We start from the raw sequence: 6,000 nt of genomic DNA on the forward strand, positions 1-6,000 counted from the left end.
GAACAACCAGCCGATGCAAGGCTGGAGGACTCCCGAAAGCTGGGAACGGTGCAAGGGGGCAGAAAACTAACAACAAATAAATTTATAAACATTTTCCTGATGTTTTTCTTCTCCCTGCCCTCCAGCTCTGTTCCGTGTGCTGAGGCAGGGAAGGGGACATGATGTGTGTGGTACCCACAGACCCTGGCGGACCCCAGCGGGGTGACCCTGGGCTGAATTTTGACCGTGCCACCCTGCCAGGTGCCACCGCCGAACCGTGGCAGCTTTGCCCTCCCGCAGCAGCACCACCTTCATCAAACAAGCGTAGCGAGAGACTTGGGTGAGGGATTGTTGTGTTGGTTAATCGCTCCTTCGGTCTAATTAAAAATCATCAAGGAAGTAAAGGAAAGGTTTCCCAGGAGCCCGAGCTGGCAGGAGGGCAATGCTGTGCTCTGAGCAGGGGTGCAGGAGGTGGGGGGAGAGCTGCTACCCCAGGGAGCTGCTCAGGACGGTGTTTAACCACTTCTCCTCTTCGTTTTGGGTCGTGCATTTGACCTCAGCCTCTTGCCTGTGTGCTGGCACATATCCTGCTGCATCCCTGGTGTTTCCCGGGCAGGGAGAGCCCCCAGCAAGGCCACCCTTCCCTGCTGCTCCTCCTGGAGCTGCAGACTGCAGCCCAAGCCTGGGCAAGGGCAGGTTTTCCAGGAATCTGTTTAGACACATACACGGGCATACTGAGGCCAGCCTGGCAGGGAGGAAGAAAGTGAAGCGGCTGTTTTCAAATTTTACTTTTATATGTGTGGTGTAAAAAGAAAGGGGAAAACAGACCTTGGACGTTCCCCCAATTCTTTCATTAAGCCTCCGTGATGCCTCAGTGATGTGAAATCAGGTGCCACCTCCCACCTTGCTGTTGAGGGGACTCTTTTGCCCATTATCACCCCATGACACTGAATACAAAAGCACCACTTTTGGCCCAAAATGGTGCCAATCACCTACCAAGCTGGCTGCGAAGGACACATCTCAAGGTCTCTCTGTCTTTCCCCTGAGCGTGGCAGAGGTGTGGGCGCCTAATTTAGGCTCCTTGGATGCCTGGAGCAAGTGGAAAGAATCTTCACGTGGGAATTCTCCCCCAGCCGTGGGCACGCTGCCCAGCCCAGCTCCTGTCCACTGAGGGGCCAAGCATCCACCTCCCCCTCACCCTTCAGAGCCTGGCCCTGCCTAGAGGAGCCCGCAGATTCCAGCAGCTGCCTCCATCCTCCCCATATCCCCAAATCTGCTGATTCCCCGGGTTAAATTCCATTTTGCGTTCAAAGCAAGGAGAAAAAAAAAAAAAACCAAAACAAAAATGGAGACTTATCATTGTAACAGCAAATAAAAAAAAAATAAAAAAAGGCTTTCTTGTATTTTCAGGGAAATTGAAATTATGGTTTTGTATTTGCATTTACAAGACCCCTCAGGCTACTTATGTTTGCATTTTTCATAACAAAAAGATTGTGCTGTTAATTGATGCAAGCCAGGACACACAAATCTGAATCTTTGACAATTTCTTAAGGGAGCAGCAGCCACCACAATTGCCCAGTTCACATTTGACAATGGGTAAGTCAGCAGTGCCAAAAAGCAGCTTCTGTGCCTTTGTCAATAATATGCAAGAGATTCATTGGTAATAATCACTTATTCATAAATGGAATTATCAAATATGCCATGCAAGACCTCAGCTTTTCAAGACCTCAGCTTTTCCTTTCAGTCAGACTGGAAATTCTCATTGTGGACTGAGGTTTTGCTTTATATAAATAATTTGAACTAACTGAGTTTGTATAATTAGTGAATTTTTCTCTGCATTTTTGAAGAAGGACTGATTTGCACCACCTTTCCACCCCAGCTGGACCAAACTTCTGGTAAACAAAGGATACGCTGATATAATTTCTGGGAAGATCAAAAAATTGTTGTACCACTGGTTCTTTCCCAGATTTATTTCATAAGCCAACATTTTGAAAAGAGGAATTGAGTTTTATTCATTCAGTCTCGTCATTTTAAGAGAATCATCTCTTTAAGGCTATTCCTGGAATGGGTGAAGGGGCATGAACTTGTTGCTGCCCCTTTTACCTTTGTATCAGTGGGACAGGATTGTGTGGAAATCTGTTCATGACGTGTCAAGAACTTAAAAACTGAAAGGAGGTTTGTACCTTACTCACTCAACATGATCCTGGTAAAAGGGGATCTGCCAAAAAAACCCACCCCAAACCAAACTAAAAAACAGCAGAAAAATGTTCTTGTATTTCCTTTTTTTCTTTCTTCTCCATAGAAGAGGGTGCTCAAGTGGGACAGTAAGGTCTGGTTTGGGGCAAGAGGAGCCCAAACATCTTTCTTGAGAGGTTGTGAGAGCTTGTGTTTCCACCAGGTGCACAGGTTTGGTGTGGGGAGAGAGTAGGGAAGGGAGAAGGCTCCAGATTCTGCTCTGAGGCTCATGGAAGTAGTTTATCCCACACATTATTTAATGTAAAAGAGCTACTTGTTGGAGCAGGGAGTGAACTTGTAGCCTGTCCTTGTGCTCCTGCTTACCCCATCCTGCTCCCCTTGGCCCAGCACAGCTTTAAGGTGTCCCTACAATGTGCTCCATCAGTGGATGTGGATGTTCCAGCATTCAGCACTTGCTCTGGGGTGCAGAGGCAGCTGGGCAGCAGCACTGCCCTCGGCCAGCACTGTCCCTGTGCTGCTGGGGCTGCTCCTTGGCCAGGCAGGATGTGGCCCTGGCACTCCTGGCTGCTCCACTTACAAGTGTAGAGTATCCCAGAATCCTGGAATGGTTTGGGTTGGAGGGAACAGTAAAGATCATCTTGTTCCCCATGGGTAGGGACCCCTTCTACCATCCCAGGTTTCTCCAAACCCTGTCCAACCTGGCCTTGAGCATTTTCAGGGATGGGCCAGGCACAGCTTCTCTGGGCAACATGTGCCAGCACCTCCCCACCCTCACAGGGAAGAATTTCTTCCTCATACCTAATGTAACCATGCCCTCTGTCACTTCAAAGCCATTCCCCCTTCTATGACTCCATGTCCTTGTCCAAAGTCCGTCTCCACTTCTTTCAGATCCCTTTAGGTACTGGAAGTGGTTCCAAGGTCTCCCTGGAGCCTTCCCTTCTCCAGGTTACAACTCTTTGCTCTTCCTGATGTGCTGCAAACACAGATGCTGTTGCTGAGGAGTTTGGTGCCTGCAGTGTGCCCTTTGGGATGCTCATTTTGATGGCAATGCTCAGTGCCATGCCACCCCTTTCCCCTCAGACCAACAGCCAGCTCTTCCTTGGGAACCCACTCTGCTTTTCTGTCACAGGGAGGATTTTGGCAGCAATTCCTGTGGAGAGGGGACACGCAGTGTGGGAGGACCAGGCCCTGCCTATTGTATTTCTTGGAGCTGCTAATGACCATGGCTACAGCAATCCTAAAATAAGAAAGTGAGCTGATTGTTATCCGTTATCTGAGATTGTTCCCCACCGAGGGGGGAAATTGGAGCACGGGTTACGTGCTGCACATCAGGTGGCCTGGCCTGGAGTCACGAGGCCAAAATACCAGTAAACTTCTGAAAAGTCCAAAGCTCAACCACCACTACCCTGTTCAGGGGTATTTTTAGCATCACCAGCTGCTGCTGCTGGAGAAAACACCCTCAGAGGGGCTGGGAGTGGGGGCATTGCCCTGCCCAGCCCATGGCAGGAGGAGGTTGAGGGCAGGACACCTGCTGTGTCCCCTGTCCCTGTCCCCATGCTGGACACCATCCCCGGCGCCAGGTTGTCCAACCTGCACAGTCAACATTGCCCTGTTAAATTTTTACAAAGGCTGGAGTTAGACCTGTCACTGCAGAGAAAGGCAAATAAAAGTGAAATCCAAAGGGGGCCCAGTTCTGCCCTCCCCAGTGCAGCTGGGAAGGATCAAGCCTCATAAACCTTCAGGTAATTAAAAAGAATTCGCTGATAAATGTCATCCTGATGCAGCAGTTTGGTGCTGTCCAGGAAGTTGGGGATCCAGGCTGATGCAGGCCAAGAGGGTCAGCCCTCAGGCACGTGCCTCAGTGACCCGAGGGCTGGGACATTCTGTGGTCAGGGACCCGTTCCTGGCATCACAAATCACTCAGGGTCAGCAACATTCAATTTGCCAACAACTTAAAGTCCAGTCTGTTTTGAAACCATCATCTGTATTCCTGCCAAGTTTCACAACCCTGATGTTTCTCCCTAATTTAATTTAGTTCCCCTAAATCTTGCTGGCTCTTGACATGATTGGAGGATTTCGATTCATGTTATTACAGAAATGAAAAAAAAAAGGAAATAAATTTCAAATTACATGATCACAGCAAACAGCTTGAAAATGTGAGCTTGAAATCTTATCTGAAAGATCAAAACACAGAAGCTGTAAAAAAAGATGTTATTTGATTTAAGGTTTTCTAATGACCAAATCCCATTATTTGAAGGAGCCTGATTTATAATTTGGGGACACCGGGGACTGGTAACACCTTGTGTACAGTCAGAGCTGTGTCTGCCATCCCTGTCCTCAAAAAAGAGAATAACAGCACCATCTACTGCCATTCCTCAGCATTCGCTTGGGAATGCCAAACTCCAGCTCCATCAAAGCACCTCTGCAGGTCATGGCCCGGTATTGACAGAGAAATGAGAAAAAATCAAAAATCAGCAGTCTAAATTACTATTGATGCACCCTACTTATTAAAAATTTCAGGCCTCAATAATACACCTTGCTCCCAAAACTGGTGGCATTGCAAAAAGCATTTCAACAGACCACTATTTTCATATATTTCCTCCAAATCCCTTCACGTGTTTATTAGCGCAGCCTTGAAGGGCTGTGTGTGGAATTCCCAATTTCTACCACGGGCAGGCGTTTCCACCGTCAACAACAGCTCGTGAAAGACGTGGAACATCACCCTGGTTTCCAGCCTGGTGAAATCCAGGTCTGTGCTCGGGGCTGGCCAGCTCCCAGGAGTTTGTTTGAAAGTCAAGAATGTGCCATGGTTTAATTGCGCTGCTAGGCCGGGGCCTAAATGAAAGCCCCGTTATGAAGAGCAGTCTCAGAGGAGAGGTCCAGCTCGGGTTTTTCTCCCCGAATTGATTACTGCTTAACTCGGGGTAGTTAACACGTTTGTAATGTCTGGTCCAGGCACTTCCCAGGTATTTGTTGCAGGATACAAACATTTGTGGTTTATAAAGTAAACAGGTCCGCCGACATTTTTTCGGCTTGGATTTATTTCTGGTCGCAAACTGTCTCAATGACCTGGTTGAAAATGCTCCGCATTTTGAAAAGTGAAAAGTGAAAAGTGAAAGAAAAATTAATATCTTTTTCCACGTCTAGACCATGCCATTTTTATGGGCCACCCCACAGCTTTTGGCGTCACCTTCAAAGCGTGAAGCCCTGATGATGAACATGGGTGCTGGTGGGGCAGGTGTGTGGTGGAGCAGCAGGAAAAGGGATACTGAACATGAGGTTGTGCCTTCCCAAAGTGAGTCAAGACTCTGCCTTGATGGGATGGTACTGGAGGGATCTGAGTGTGTAACTGGGAGAGGCTTTTGAAAGACATCACAAGCAAAAAAGAAAAAAGTGGAGCAAGATTGGGGCTCATCAAGGGATGAAGCAGCACAAGAAAAAAGTGAAGCACGTGGCCCCACATGTGGGGACCCTCTGTCCATCCGGTTTTGCAGGATTATAGAACAAAAAATGGAGTTTCACTGGGGCAGAGCTCCAGCATCACTCCTCATGTGAGCAGCGAGGGCCAGGCCGGGTATTTGTATACAATGCACAAGTCCCTGGGCTTATCTGCTCCCAAGCCTCCCTATCTTGATAAGTCATTGTCCACCAGCCTCAAGAATTTCACTGTGTTTGTCAGGGCCAGGCTGGACCCTCCCCAAATATTTGCTCCAGCACACAGACTGGGTTTGCTGTAACCTGCTCATCCCTCTGTGCCATGCAGTGCCAGGGAGGTGTAAGGGAGATGCACAGCCCAGTTCTGCTATGCAGGAACTTCACTGCCTC

Source organism: Molothrus ater, chromosome 9 (assembly GCF_012460135.2).
Source record: "Molothrus ater isolate BHLD 08-10-18 breed brown headed cowbird chromosome 9, BPBGC_Mater_1.1, whole genome shotgun sequence".
Lineage (NCBI taxonomy): Eukaryota > Metazoa > Chordata > Aves > Passeriformes > Icteridae > Molothrus > Molothrus ater.